This window comes from Chiloscyllium plagiosum, unplaced genomic scaffold (assembly GCF_037043375.1).
Source record: "Chiloscyllium plagiosum isolate Xiang-an unplaced genomic scaffold, Cpla_swu_hap1 HiC_scaffold_21, whole genome shotgun sequence".
Taxonomy (NCBI): Eukaryota; Metazoa; Chordata; class Chondrichthyes; order Orectolobiformes; family Hemiscylliidae; genus Chiloscyllium; species Chiloscyllium plagiosum.
This window is the reverse complement of record NW_028270159.1, coordinates 89,697,338-89,713,395: the sequence shown is the minus strand read 5'-3', so window position 1 is coordinate 89,713,395 and position 16,058 is coordinate 89,697,338. Positions and strand designations below refer to the sequence as shown.

At 45.9% G+C, this 16,058-nt stretch overlaps 1 long non-coding RNA gene across 3 annotated transcripts in view; it reads left to right on the top strand.

The window, feature by feature from the left end:
- The window catches only part of LOC148146491 (uncharacterized), a 43,822-nt gene extending 28,854 nt beyond the window's left edge, over window positions 1-14,968 (top strand). For 2 of the 3 annotated variants that reach the window (XR_015760840.1, XR_015760839.1), the window contains one exon: window positions 14,237-14,968. This is a non-coding gene — a long non-coding RNA (uncharacterized LOC148146491). Of the gene's footprint in view, window positions 1-7,441; window positions 7,491-14,236 lie in introns of those variants that run through there. The other variant, XR_015760841.1, reaches the window with a different exon arrangement.
- Window positions 14,969-16,058: the final 1,090 nt, after the last annotated feature.

Genomic DNA, 16,058 nt, shown 5'->3' with positions numbered 1-16,058 from the left:
AAGGATCTGGTGCAGGGGAGAAGGATTGCCATGTTTGGATCATTGGAATCTCTGCTGGGGTAGAATTGACGTGCATAAGAAGGATGGATTGTACCTGAATTCGAAGGTGTCTAATACCCAGGAAGGGAGATTTGCTAGTGCTACTCAGGAGGCATTAAACCAGTGAGGGAGTGGGGGGTAAACCTAAAGAGATAGTGAGAGAAGAGGTATGTCTGAGGCTGATACAGTTGAGAAGTTAGACAGTCAAGGCAGGCAAGGGCAAGGCACAGAACGAGGTGGGACAGAGCAGTTTCACTGCATTTATTTCAGTGCAAGAGGCCCGTCAGGGAAGGCAGATGAGCTGAGGATATGGTTTTGAACATGGGACGGGGATATCATGGATATTACAGAAACGTGGCTCAGTGATGGATAGGACTGGCAGCTTAATGTTCTAGGGTGCAATGGGAAGGATAGAAAGGGGGACGAGAGGAGGCAGAATGGCGTTTTGGATTAGGGATACCTTTATAGTTGTGCTCAGGGAGGATATTGGGAGTATTTCCAGTGAAGTTACTTGGATAGAATTGGGAAATAAGAAAGGGATGATCACCTTGTTGTGGTTGTCTGCTTGGGTTTCGTCTGGTTGCTCTGGTTTCCTCCCAAAGATGTGTAGGATGGGTGGGTTATCCAGGCTGAATTGCCCATAGTGTTCAGGGATGTGCTGGCCAGGTGGATTGCTCATTGGAATTGCAACGTTATAGGGGTAGGGTAGAAGGCTCTGATGTTCAGTGTGGATGTGATGGGCTGAATGGCCCGCTTCCACGCTGTCTGGATTCTCTGATAATTCTACTAGCTTTAAAATAGTTACAGAAAATAATAGACCAGATCTAATAGGTAGCCTTCTAAATTGGACAATTTCGATGGCACAAGGTAAGTAAGAACTTGCAAAATTTGTTTGCGGGAGGTTATTTCCAGGGAAAGGGATGGCTGGACAAAAGAGTAACCAGGCAGAGAATAGCAACCCTCAAAAATCAGTAAGGCTGTCTATGGAACCGCAGGCGGTGGGAGAGATTCTGTAAGTATTTCACATCAGTTTTTACTGAAAAATGATATGGAAGCTAGAGAGTTTGGAGAAATAAATAGTGATAATTTGGCAATTGTTCATATTACAGTGGAGGAGCTACTGGATGTCTTAAAAAGCAGAAAGGTGGATAAATCCCAGGAATCTGAGCAGGCGTATCCCAGAACTTTGTGGGAAGCCAGGGAAGTGATTGCTGGGCCCCTCGCTGAGATATTTGTATCATCAATTGCCACAGACAAGGTGCTGGAAGATGGGTGCCATTATTTGAGAAAGTTAAAAATCACACACCAGGTTATAGTCAAACAGGTTTATTTGGAAGTGTGCTTCCATTTAAACCGTTTGGACTATAACCTGGTGTTGTGTGATTTCTAACTTTGTACACCCCAGTCCAACACTGGCATCTCCAAATCATTATTTGAGAAAGGTAGTAAGGAAAAGCCAGGGAACTATAGACCGGTGAGCCTGAAGTCAGTGGCAGGCAAGTTGTTGGAAGGGATTCTCAGGGACAGGATTTACATGTCATTGGAAAGGCAAGAAAAGATTAGGGATAGTCAGCATGGCTTTGTGCATGGAAGTCATTAACTTGGACTTGAGAAAGACACAAAGTTCCACATAACAGGCTGGTTAGCAAGTTCAACACCATAGAATACAGGCGGAACTAGCTATTTGGATACAAAATTGTTTGGAAGATCAAAGAGTCATAGATGTACAACACAGAAGCAGAGACCCTTCGGTCCAACCAGTACATGCTGACCAGATATCCCAACGCAATGTAGACCCACCTGCCTGCACCCGGCCCATATCCTTCCTATTCATATACCCAATAAGATGCCTTATAAATGTTGCATTCGTCCAACCTCCACCACTTCCTCTGGCAGCTCATTCCATACACGTACCACCCTCTGTGAAAACGTTGCCCCACAAGTCTCTTTAAAGTCTTTCCCCTCTCACCCTAAACCTATGCCCTCTAGTGCTGGGCTCCACCACCCCAGGGAAGAGACTTTGTCTATTTATCCTATCCATGCCCCTCATGATTTTATATACCTCTATAAACTCACCTCTCAGCTTCCGACGCTCCAGGGAAAATAGCCCCAGTCTATTCAAAATCTATTCAACCCCCAGCTATGCTGAAATCCTCCAATCCTGGTAACTTTCTTGTAAATCTTTTCTGAACCCTTTCAAGTTTCACAACATCCTTCCGATAGGAAGGAGACCAGATTTGTACGCAATATTCCAATAGTGGCCTCACCAATGCCCTGTACAGCCACAACATGACCTCCCAACTCCTGTACTTAATGTTCTAACCATATGCCGCCTTCACTATCCTATCTACCTGTGGCTACACTTTCAAGGAGCGATGAACCCGCACTCCAAGGTCTCTTTGTTCAGTAACACTCCTCAGGACCTTACCATTAAGTGTATAAGTCCTGCTAAGATTTGATTTCCCCAAATGCCACTCCTCAGCTCATTCACTCATCTGATCAAGATCCCGTTGTACTCTGAGGTGATTGTTTTCACTGTCCACTACATCTCCAACTTTGGTGTCATCTCACTAACTATGCCTGCTATGTTCACATCCAAGTCATTCATATAAATGACGAAAAGTAGTGGATCCAGCACCGACCCTTGTGGCACTCCACTGGTCACAGGCCTCCAGTCTGAAAAACAACCTTCCACCACCACCCTCTGTCTTCTGCCTTTGAGCGAGTTCTGGATCCCAATTGGCTAGTTCTCCCTGTATTCCATGAGCTCTAACCTTGCTGAGCAGTCAGTGTCTTGGTGGAGGGTGCTTTTAGGACTGGAAGCCTGTGGTGAGCAAAATGCTGTCAGGCTGGGTGTTGGGTCCATTGCTTTTTGTCATTTATATCAATGATTTCCATGTGAATATAGGAGCTATGGTTAGTAGGTTTACAGTAGACACCAAAATATGAGGTGCAGTGGACAGTAAAGTACCTCAGAGTACAATGAGACTCCGATCAAATGGGCTGAGGAGTGGCAAATGAAGTTTAATTTTGATAAATGTGAGGTTCTGCATTTTGGAAAAGCAAATCAGGGCCGGACTTCTACACTTAATGGGAAGGTCCTGGGCAGTGTTGCTGAACTAAGAGATCTTGGAGTGCAGGTTCATAGTTCCTTGAAAGTGGAATCATAGGCAGGGTAGTGAAGAAGTGTTTAGTATTCTTGCCTTTATCGGTCAGTGCATTGAGTACAGGAGTTGTGATGTCATTTTGCGGCTGTACAGGACATTGATTCAGTCACTTCTGGAATTCTGCTTTCAGTCCTGGTCTCCCCACTATCGGAATGATATTGTGAAACTTGAAAGGATTCAGAAAAGATGTGCAAAGATGTTTCCAGGGTTGAGGGATTGAGCTATAGGGAGAGGCTGAATAGGCTGAGGCTGTTTTCACTGGAGAATCGGATGCTGAGGGGTGACCATAGAGGTTGATAAAATCGTGAGGGGCATGGATAAGGTAAACAGCTCGGGTCTTATTCCTGTTTAAGTGAGTCCAAAACTAGAAAGCACAGGCGTGAGGGAAAAGATTGAAAAGGGATATTAGGGGCAAAGTTTCAAGCTGAACGTGATACGTGTATGGAATAAGCTGCCAGAGAAAGTGTGGAGGCTGGTATAGTTCCAACATTTAAAAGGCATCTCATTGGATATGTGATTGGGAAAGGTTTAGAAGGTTATGGGCCAAGTACTGGCATATGGGACGAGATTAATTTAGGATATCTGGTCGGCATGGACAATTTGGACTGAAGGGTTTGTTTCTGTGTTGTCCATCTCTTCGACACTAATAAATTAAAATTAAGATGGGTTTCTCTTTTATGGAGCGTTAGCAGAAGGTCAGACAATTCTCCTTGGAGCTGAGAAGGTTAAGCAGTGATTTTGACCAGGAGTTGATTTGTTTCCAGGATATTTCATTTATAGAGAGACAGAGTGAGAAATTTTTAACGTCACAATTTTTAGTAACTACTTTCAGGTAACTGGCAAATAATGCAGGTTAACGATGTGAAGATTATTTTACTCACTAAGTTCTGAGCATCTGGAACAGTTTGAAAGACAGCTGAATGCAGATTCAGTAGCTATTGTCAAAACAAATTTGAAATTTAACTTTTTAAGGAAGGATTTGGAAGGCTATGTCCAAATGGGAGGTGAGTTGGAACTGACTGGCACTATCTCCAGAGGGAGAGAGTACAGCCCCAATGGGCTGAATAGCTCCCAGCCCCTGTGCTCTGTGATACTGCCTCATTCACTGTGAATGATGAAGCTCATCACAGGGCAGAGCCGTAGAGATGTACAGCATGAAAATACACCCTTTGGTTAAACTGGTCCATGCTGACCAGATATCCCAACCTAATCTAAGTCCCATTTGCCAGCACTTGGCACATACACCCTTCCTATTCATATACCCATCCAGATGCCAAATGGTATAATTGTACCAACATCCTCCACTTCCCGACAGAAGATTCCATACACGCACCAACCTCGGTGGGAAAAAAAATTGCCCCTCTGATCCATTTTAAATTCTTCCCCTCTCATCTTAAACCCATGCCCTCTCATTCTGGACTCACCCACCCCAGGGAAACGACCTTGTCTATTTATCCTACCCATGCCCCTCCTGATTTTATAAACCTCTGTGAGGTCACCCCTCAGCCTCTGATGCACCTGGGAGGATCCCACCACTCAGGTCACAATGGGGCCTGGCTGATTGACACAGCTTCAGACCAATAGGAGAGTTGGCGTGATCCTCCAGCCAATGGGAGTGAATGAGGGGTGGGTCCAGCAGGCCAACACATGACCATCAGCTTTGCAGGCGCAGTGTCACTGTGAGGGGGAACTGAATGTGAAGGAGTGGGAGAGACAGCAGAGACTGGGAGAGAGATGGAGGTGGTGTGGACTGGGAAGGTTGATAAACACTGTTTCAGTCTGCTAGACCTGAATTAGATACTCCGGGTAAATTGAAAGAACTGTGGATGCTGTAAATCACACACAACAACTGAAAGTACTGGAAAAGCTCAGCAGATCTGGCAGCATCTGTGAATTGAAATCTGTTCGCAATTTGGATTCGGTGACACATCCTCAGGAACTGATGCTACTGAGAAAAAATGTTGTTTTTTATGCAGAAGGGGTTAAGGAGTAAATATAGGGGGGGAATAGAGTCCAAAGAGAGAGATAAGAACAATTGGACAAAAAGAGTGGATAACGATCTGAGGGGGAGGGTGAATAGCTGTTTATGGGGACTGTTAGTGGCTAACCATAGGTAGTGTGTAATGCCAGGCTATGTAATAACAAGGCCTGGTGTGTGGAGTAAGGGGCAAAGACACTAGGACGTGGGAGAGTTCAGGACCTAAAATTATTGAATTTGATGTTGAAACCAGAGGATTGTAGGGTCCCCGACTGCGAGATGAGGTGTTGTTCTTCCAGCTTGTGGTGCTGGAAAAGCACAGCAGGTCAGGCAGCATCCAAGGAGCAGGAGAATTGACATATTGGGCATGTAAGCACTTCATCAGAAATGTGGGAGGTGGGAGAAGAGGGCTGAGAGATAAATAGGGAGGGGTGTTTGGGGTTGGGGGGGAAGGGAGCTACGAAGAGACTAGGTAGATGTAGATGGGGTAGTGGTGAGAGGGTGGAATGGATAATTGGGAAGGAAGATGGACAGGTGGGACAGTTCAGGAGGCCAGTGCCGAGTTGGAGGGTTGAATCTGTGATAAGGTGGGGGAGAGGAGATGAGGAAACCTTGATGCCGTGTGGTTGAAAGGTTCCAAGGTCGAGGATGAGGTGTTCTTCCTCCAGGCGTGGGGTGGCTTGGATTTGGGGGTGGAGGACACCCAGGACTTGCATGTCCTTGGCAGTGTGGCGGCGGAGGGGATGTAGCTGAAGTGGTCGGCCACAAGGTGGTGGGGTTGGTTGGTGCATGTGCCCCAGAAATATTCCCTGAAATATTCCACAAGTTGGGGTCCTGACTCCCCAGTGTAGAGGAGACCACGTTGAGAGCAAAGGACACCATAGTTGAGGTGTTTGGGTGGGCAGGGAATTCTCTGCTGGATGTGGGAGTATCCTTTGGTGCCTTGGATGGAGGTGAGGGGGAGGTGTGGGCACAGGTTTTACACTACTTGCAGTGGCAAGCGAAGGTGCTGGGTGTGGAGGATGGGTTCTGGGGAGCGTGGACCTAACGAGGAAGTCACAGAGGGAATGGTCTCTGTGGAATGCTGAAAGGGGAGGGGAGGGAAACCTATCTCTAGTGGGGTCTGATTGTAGGTGGTGGAAATGGCAGAGGATGATGTGTTGTATCTGGGTGGAAGGTGAGGAGTGGGGGGATCCCATCCTTGTTGGGGTTGGAAGGGTGGGGTTCAAGGGCAGTGGTGTGGGAAGGGGAGGAGATACACTGGAGGGCATTGTTGACCACATGGGAGGGGAAATTGCAGTCCTTGAAATAGGAGGCCATTTGGTATGTTCTGGAGTGTTCTGCCAGCTTGTATCAAGCTTCACTGGAACACCGCAGTAAGCATGAGACAGAGATGTTGGACAGGGAACAGTCTTGTGTGTTAAAGTGACAGGCAACTTGAAGCTCCGGGACCTTTTTGCAGGCACAATGTAACTCCTCAGTCACCATTTCCACCACCGCCACTCAGATGCTACCAGGTTCCTGTCTCCTCCACTAACAGCTTTCCACCCTCCCACCAGATCGTTATTCACTCCTTTGTCTTTACAAATGTTCCTGTCTCTCTTTGCACTCTGTCCCCACCTATTATTTACTCTTTAACCCCTATCTCCTGTAGTCCAAAGATGTGCAGGTTCAGTGAATTGGCCCAGCTAAATTTCCCGTAGTGTTCAGGGATGTGCATTAGTCTGGGGAAATGGAGAGTAATAGGGAGGGGAATGGGTCTGGGTGAAATGAACTTCGGAAGGTGGGTGTGTAATTGTTGGGCCGAAGAGCCCGTTTCCACGCTATAGGGATTCTACTTTTCCCAGCTGTTTTCGGTTCTAATGAAGGGTCACAGAACCCGTGATGACCCTTGGTGTTTGCAGGAGGCAGAAAGGGGAGAGTGGGAGCAGAAACCGGATGAGATGTATCCATGTAGACTGGGAGGGTTTAGTCATACTCTGTGCAGGTTGTTAATCTGAATTAGAAAATCTTGGTCCCACATTTGCAGCAAAGGGGAAAACAGCTGTGGGCCTCAGGCAGTGAGAGGTCCTGGGTTATGGTCGCCATCTTTATTTGGGGCAAGGTACAGCAAGGCGCATGCACATGTCCTCTTTTTGGGGGGCGGGGTGATTTCAAGAGGAGTGTTTACACATCAAACACATTCCAAGAGAAGTGTTCGCCTTCACTATTCATCTTGCACTGATTGTGAGCTTTGTTTTGCGAATTCATTTTATAGGATATTAATTGAGAATAATTGAGACTGGGATCTCAAAAACAAGTTTCTACAGTCCACGGAGTCATCACGATCTGAATATCATTGGCATATAACTGTGGAACGAGAAAGGTTTGTTCAGTCTGGGAAAATATCACCAATAGTTTTGTCAAGCAAAAAGCAGAAAGATGTTCAAGTTCATGGTCAGATCACCCTTTGGGTATGTGTTCAATTCTTGGCCCTGCAGCTGTGGAAGGAGATATTGGCCTGAGAGAGAGCACAGATTTATCCAAATGCCAGTTTTAGTCCCAGTCACCCATTTCATGATGTTAACCTGTAAACCCTCTACTTCCAATTCCCTGCAAGCTTCTCATTGAATTTCCTTGTGGACTCAAATTCCAGCACCATTTCAGGTGGAACATTCCAGATTCTGACAACTGTCTGTTCATCCAGAAACTGCTGAAGTCCATGTTGACTCTGGGGTTACAAAGGGCTGAACTGAAAGATGAGATGCTGTTCCTGAGCTCCCATTGAGATGCATTAGAACAGTACAGGAGGCTGAGGGCAGTGTAGGTATGAGCAGATATTGAAAATGACAAGGCTGTACTGAGAGTGCTGCTTGGCTCAATGAGAGTGTTTTGGAGTTGGGTGTAAACAGAGTGAGGTGAGACTGGGAGAAGGTGAAGCTGAAACTCAAGTTTAGTCCAGGCCGTTCAGTAATTCACGTGGTCCCAATGGGAACAGCCAATTTCTCAGTGATACCTGTGGAGTATTTAAGTTTTTAAAGTATGACATATCTGCTGAAGTGAAGATTTTTTTTATTATAATGTACATGTTTGAAGTGAAGGAAGGTTGCTCACTCATTTAAATTTTCTTAATGGGAGTAACGAGATGAATGTAGAGAGATGTTGTGATAGGGCACCTCAGACCCGTGGTGTGGTCCTCTTGTACAGTGTGGGAAATAAGGGACGCTTCCAGTGTCCCTGACGGCTATGTGTGCTGCAAGTGTGTTCATCTGCAGTTACTGGGAAACTGCTTTTCAGACCTGGAGCTGTGAGTGGACTCACTGCGGAGAATCTGAGAATGTTATGGACAGCATGTTTAGTGAGTTAGTCACACTGCAGGTGAGGGCTACACAAGCAGAAAGGGAATGGGTGACCATCAGATCAAGTAAAAGGCTCAGGAAGGGGGTGCACGAGTCCCCAGTGGTCATCCCCTTCTCATACAGATACTGTATCCCGCTTGGGATTCTGTAAGGGTGGGAATGGGTGGGGTAGCTTCTCGGGAAATCAGCACCAGTCAGGGTCATGCCACCACAGAGAGCTCCGCTGCACAGAGTGGGAGGAAAGAGAGGAAACACGGCTATAGTGACAGGGGATTCAATGCTCAGGGTTAGGGCGGGCACTGCTGTGACCACAGACATGAATCCAGGATGGTATGTTACCTCCATAAAGCTAGGATCCGCAATATCATGGGGCGGCTGCAGGACTTTCTGGAGCTGGAGTTAAACAGCCCATGGTGGTGGAACACACAGATACCAACGACATCGCTAAACAGGGGGATGAGGGCCGGAAAGCTAGATATAGGGAGAGCAGAGATGCATTAAAATGTAGATCCTGAAATGTAATAAGGTCAGACTTACTCCCAGTGCCATGTGCTCGTGAGAGCAGGAATAAGAGGGTAGATCCGCTGGATATGTGGCTGGGGAAATGGTGTACCAGAGAAAGGTTTAGATTCTTCAGGCACTGGGACTGTTTCTGGGTGGGTCCTATACCAGCCTGACCGGTTACCCCTGGGCAGAGCTGAGACAAATCTGATGGGGGCTTTTGCAGTTCCATTGGTGAGGTTTTAACTAGTCTGGCAGGGGGTTGGGAACTAAAGTGTCGGCTTAGATGGGTCAGATTCAGGTCAGGGAATGGGAGGTAGAATATTAGTGATGTAGTCAGCAGCTCAGAAAGCCAAAGAAAAGGAGGATTAAACGAGGATTGAGTCCCTCTTCAGCCATCAGTCCTGCCATCTCAGAAATGTGAGTTAACAAAATATGGAGCTGTATACATGTCTATGACTCTATGTGCTTCAGCAAAATGGTGGAAATCTGCAATAAGAACATAAATTGCTGGACATCCTCAGCAAGTCTGTCAGCATCTGAAATGGTGACAGATGCAGGAAACATTGCAGCCTTGAAGAAGTGTTTAGATGATCACACCAAGATGTTACACTGAGTGCAAGAACGTGGGACTAGAATAAATAGGCGTTTGATGACCAGCATGGATACGATGGGGCTGGAAAATTGATGTTTCGGGTCAGGACTAGTCATCCGGACTGACAAACTGTCCTGACCCAAAGCATCAACTTTCCTGCCCCTCTGATGCTGCCTGACCTGCTGCACTTCCCCAGATCAACATTGTATAAACTCTGACTTCCAGCATCTGCAGCCCTTAACTATCTCCACTTCCCAGGACTCAGGCTGGTGACCCTCCTTTACTCTCTCTCAGTAACCAGGATAGCTCTCCTTGGGAAAGGGGAACAAAGGTACACACAGTACTCCAGGTGTGGTCTCGCCAAGGCTCTTCCAGAAAGGGATCCCTGCTCCGGTACTCGAATCCTCTCACTAGGAAGGTCACACATCATTTACATTCTCCACTGCTTCCCACTCCTACCTGCTTCTGAAAAGAGGGAATCTCAGAGAAACACGGAATAAAATGGGGTCAGAGTCTCTGGTATAAAACTGTTCATCACAATGCCCCCATCTTCTCCATACCGGTCATCAAGCACACATGCCTGGTGTGATCATCTAAACACTTCTTCCAGGCTGCAATGTTTCCTGCATCTGTCACCATTTCAGATGCTGCCAGACCTGCTGAGTATCTCCAGCACTTTTTGTTTTCTCTGTTGTAGAGTACTGAAAGGGGGAATTTGTAGTTGAGAAATTCACATTGAATTTCATGTTCAGTTTTGATAATTACTTGATCCGTGCCGATCTGGATATCATTGGCCTTTTCATCTGGAACGAAAGGTGTGCATTCTGCCTGTGGACGAATAGCACAAATGTCAGCGTGACTGGAAAAAGTACTGAGACAGCGAAGTCCATGTTAGCGTGGGGACTGTGGAGAGAAATTTCATTTGGTTTTTGAAAGTCTAAAAAATCATGGCACATTTCCCAGGAACAGTTAAGCCCCAGATTGGTTTTGTATGAGGACAATTTACCATGAAACCAGAAAGACAAAAGGATTCCTGCATCATGGAAAAAGCTGTGAAAATGGAATTGTTGTAACGGAGTTAATTATCGATCATGGATTATAATCCATTGGTGTTGTCACGTCGGTTCCAGTGCCATGGGGAAACACTGGAAATGTGATGGATGCAGTGTAGGTTTCAGTTATGAAACTGGAAGGGTGCAGAAGAAATTTACAAGGATGATGCCAGATCTCAGGCGTCTGAGTTACAGGGAGAGGTTAGACAAGCGAGGACTTTTTTGTTTAGAGCAGAGGAAACCGAGGGGGAATACATTAACGATGTGTATAAGATCATGAGAGGCATGGGTAAGGTGAATGCACTCAGTCTTTTTCCCAGGGAATAAGGACTGAAGGGTATCAGTTTAAGGTTAGAGGAGAAAGACTAAAAGGGTACCCTGAGGGGCAACTGTTCTACACAGAGGGTGGTATGTATATGGAATGAACTGCCAGTGGAAGTCGTTGAGGCGGGTCTGTTAACAACATCTAAAGGGCATTTGGACAAATACATGGATAGGAAAGTTTCAGAAGCAGATGAGCTAAGTGCATGGAAATAGGGTTAGCGTGGATGGACATTCTGATCGGCATGGGCCAGTTTGGGCCAAAGTGCCTGTCTATGCTGTAGGATTCTATGACTAAGTGCATTTGCTATTTCTCCCCCTAACTCTGTTGGTATCTTGGGATGTATTCCATCAGGGCAAAGAGACTTGACTACCTTTAGCTCTATTAGGTTGCCCAGCTCTAACTCTTTCATGATAACGGTTATTTATAGGTCCTCACCTTCCTCAGTCTCCTTATTCATGCCAATTCCTGGCATGTTCTTCATATCCTCCACTGTGAAGTCTGACTGCTGTGTCCTCATATTCCTGAACCCTGCTGAGTAGGAATAAATAGGCACAGAACTCTGAGAGGTCTTCTTTGAGTCTTTATTGATGAGACATGGTAGTTACCTGGATATTTTACGTGCAAAATGCCTCCAGACAGCATCAGGTAACTCCCCGCCTGTCCGGTGTACGGCTCCCATTCTTCTACCTTTGTGGTTTGTGACTTTGAATAGAGACTATCTCTCCATGGCAACAGCAGTTTAAAAAGTCTAGTTCTGTTCAGCACTTTGTGGTTAAACCACATACCCCTCCCCCCACGCCCCTTTGGCTCCCTCAAGTGCCTGACAGGCGCTTCAGTTTCAGTGGGGCTGTCTATCAGGATTCTGATTTGGAGGAGCCGGGGTTGAGGTGGGATCAACAAAGTTAAAAACCACACAACACTAGGTTATAGTCCAACAGGTTTATTTGTAAATACAAGTTTTTGGAGTGTGCTGTGATTTTTAACTTGATCAGGATTATCTCTATGGTAACAGTTAAGTGCTTCAACAATTACAGAGGTCATATGTTCCCCAAACAATAGGTTCCCCTCCAGCAGTGTAAACTGCTATTCTGTCCCTGGAGATAGCTACTCATTACATTTTATCCCGAATCCCATCAAGCTTTCTGTTGATCTTTGAAGTTTTTCTAATCGCCTGGTTTCTCCTTGGTTTTTACCAATTTGTATGCCTTCTATTTCAATTTGACAGACTCCATTATTTCCTTACCCACCCACGGCAGATTACTCCTTTTCCTACAGTCCTTCCTTTTCACTGATATATGTTTTCGCTGAGCAGTTTGAAAAATTCTTTGATATTCCTCCACTGTCTGTCAACTGTCCCACCCTAAAGTCTTTGCTTCCAGTCTATATTAGCCAAATCCTGCCTCATCCTATTGTCGTCTCCTTTGTTTAAGCACAGGATCTTGGGATTGGATTTAATCTTCCCGTTTTCCATCTGTGTTCTAAATTCAACCAGACTTCTCAAGTCTTTTATCAGATTACGTGGGGAGGCGGTGTTTTGGGTTTCATTGTCAGAGACCTTGGCTTTGTAGTAAAGTACAGGATAGATATTCACAACAGAGTATTCTGGACGGTGTGAATGTCTTACACAGTCGAAAACCATAAATCACTGTGTCCCCTCAGTGTAAAATTGCAAAATCATTATCTCCTACTCGCTTCCTCACTATCTAAGTTTGGAATGCTAATCCATCTGAGTATCCTGCATTTTCTGAAGGTGGTGATGTTTGGATTCAGCTTTCCAATTATTACCGTAAGAAGATAAGCACTGGGCACAGGAGAGTCAATGCAGCCCTTCGAACCATCTCCACCATTTAATACGGTGATGATTGAGCTCACCTTGCTCTCAGCTGGATTTTCCCGCCTGCGCGCTCTCACCCTTCAACTCATTGCAAATTAAACATCTGTATCTTTTCATTAAGTTTGCTCATTGCCCTGGCATCCACTGCATTTTGAATAGGGAATTCCACAAATTCAGAACACGTTGAGATAGGTACATTCTTCTTCATGAGAATAGAATAGAATTCCTATAGTGCAGAAACAGGGTATTCATCCATCGAGTCCACGCCAACCCTATAGTGAGCATCCCATTCAGACCCATCCATTCCCTGTAACCCTGCATTTCCTGTTGTTAATTGTCTAACTGGCACATGCGTGGACCCTGTAGGCAATTTAGCATGGCCAATCCATCAAACTTGCACATCTAAGGACTGTGGAAAGAAACCGGAACACCCAGAGAGAACCCACGCAGACATAGGGAGAATGTGTAAACTCCACACAGTTGTCTAAGGCTGGAATCAAACCCGGGTCTCTGACGCTGTGAGGCAGCAGTGCTAGCCACTGAGCCACCTCTCTTAAAATTTGCTGCCTCTTATTAACCTCCCCACCCCGCAATTGGCTGAATGTATATTCCTTACATCAGAAATCGAGTTTTCTAAGCGGATGTCTCAGTAAAACCCAGTGACAACCCACATGTCCTGTGTGTCTGAATGGGGATCGGATACACAACACCCTCCACCCCACACTTTTCATTCACTTTCCAGCAACAGGTCTCCAGAGGCTTCATGGGGACTATAACTCCCACAATCCCTGAGGCAGGGATCACATGTGTGCAGGGAAACCTGGTACTGTACATGTACAGAATGTGGATGGGTTTTGGAGCATGTGTTTTGGGTAACCAGCAGAAAGCATTCACACTGATTGGGTGGAGAAGGGGCACATCTGCTTATAGTATTCATCAGTTGGAGGGGGTGTGGGGTCAAAGTGCCATCACACTCACGTGGAACCAAGTTCCATCCCCAACTTGTTGTAATGCTGGGAATCGACATCTGAGAAACAAAGAAGGATCTGACCCATTCTCCCAGACTAAAGATTCCTCTTCTGTCCAGGATCTGCCACCTCCCTGTCTGTTTCCTTTTGTTTCATTCTGCTGTTACATTATTCACTTGCAGCAACTGAAGGGAAAGGAAGTGAACCCAGAAAGGGTGCAGAGTCTAACCAGGGACGGAAAGTGGTGGCATGGATCTGTTTATCAGTTACTCCATGAGAATGGGGAGGGTGTACATTAGGGGACAGCAGAGTCAGAATGGTGGGAGAGAGTAAGTGGGCTGGACGGTTACAGCTTTGGGGGAACAAAGGGGAAAAATATACCAGAGAAATTAGAATTATCTGTTCTGAATTTCTAATCTGTACATATTCCTTTATACAGGGTGCGAGATGGTGAAGATTTGCAGACTGGTGATTAAATTTAACAATATTTGAAGAACCAAAGATAGAGAATCACTGGGCCAAAATCCTGCAACCCTCTCCCTCCCAGCATTGTCGGTCTCTCTGCACCAAATGGACTGCGAGTGGTTCAAGACAGCAGCTCACTACCGTGTTCTCAAGGGTAACTAGAGATGAGGAATAAATGCTGGCTGAGTCAGTGATGCCCATATCCTGGAAATGGTCTCTATCTCTCGTTGCTGAACCCCGGTTGATGTTACTGCAGGATGATGAGGGATGCTGAGTACATCCTCCAGGAGGCAGCACAATCACATTACCCCTGCCTACACCCACACAGTAACACAGCAACATCACTGGAACAAAAGACAGTGAAGCCAAAGGAGGACTTCGATATAGTTCTTCGAGGTAAAGTCATGAAAGGGGATTGGAGCACAGCAGGAGCAGGAGACTGAGCTGGATGGTCAGCTGTTTCCCATTGAATGGTGGAGCAGGATTAAAAGGCTGAATGGCCTCCTGCTGCTATCTCCCAGGTATGTATGTAGTCATGAAACCCGGGTAGGAAGAAGTGAGCAGGGATTCTCCAGGAGATTGCACCTCCACAACAGTTTTCAGTGAGGGATGGTTTGATGGATTTTATTTAACATTTATCTTTAACACAAGGTTTGTACATTTTGGCTTTAAAATGTTGTAAAAGTTTTTTGCACAGCAAATAAAATTAAAGAAAATAAATTGAAATGTCTGAATATAACAGTTTTAAAACTTTCAACCTCCTGTAAAACAAAATCCTGTCTATTCCCAGACACCATCACTTTCCAGTTACTCAAACTCCAGGGAAATATTGCCTCCCTGTCTGAGGTTTGATTTAAAAGCTTTTCAGTTCTCGTTCAGTGAGCTGTGAAGCGTTCTTTTTCCCCATTTCTCTGACCCAGAAATGTGATCACAGCAACCTTCCCACCATCAAAATCATCATTACGCCATTTTGCTTTTGGCTAACATATAATCACCAGCAGTGCAAAAGTGAGGACTGCAGATGCTGGAAACCAGAGCCTAGGTTAGAGTGGTGCTGGAAAAGGGCTTTTGCCAAGACATTGATTTTCTGGCTCCTCGGATCCTGCCTGACCTGCTGTGCTTTTCCAGCACCACTCTAATCTAGACAGAAAAACACCAGCAGTAAACCATTTGTGTTACCAATTGAATATTTATAAACAAAGCCAATTACGGGACAAGCAAACCATTACAAGTGACAGAATGAGAAGGGACAAAATCAAGGTAGAGTTGTGGGGAGGAGGGCAATGGTGGAGATAAAGCACTGTATCCCCTGAGATGCCCACCTCTATCTGAAGGCATCGAGAGCACTGATACACACCACATGTTCCTTCTCCAAGGACACCGTGCTGTGTAGCCTTTATCCTCAATCATAGAATAGAATCCCGACAGTGTGGAAGGAGAGCATTGGCCCATCAAACCCCACTGACCATCCGAAGAACATCACGCCCAGAGCACTCTATCACTGTAACACTGCATTTCCCATGGCTGATCCACCTCGTCTGCACAATCCAGGATACTGTGGACAATTTAGCACGACTGATCCATCTAACCTGCACATCTTTGGACTGTGGGAGGAAACCAGAGCAGCTGGAGGGGACCCACACTATCATGGGGAGAATGTGGGAACTCCACACAGGCTATTGACCAAGACTGGACTCCAACCTTGTACCTGATGCTGTGAAGCACCTGTGCTGCAATCACAATTTAAATCAAAACAGATGATCCCTGCTCCTTGTCACATTGCTGTTTGTGGAGAC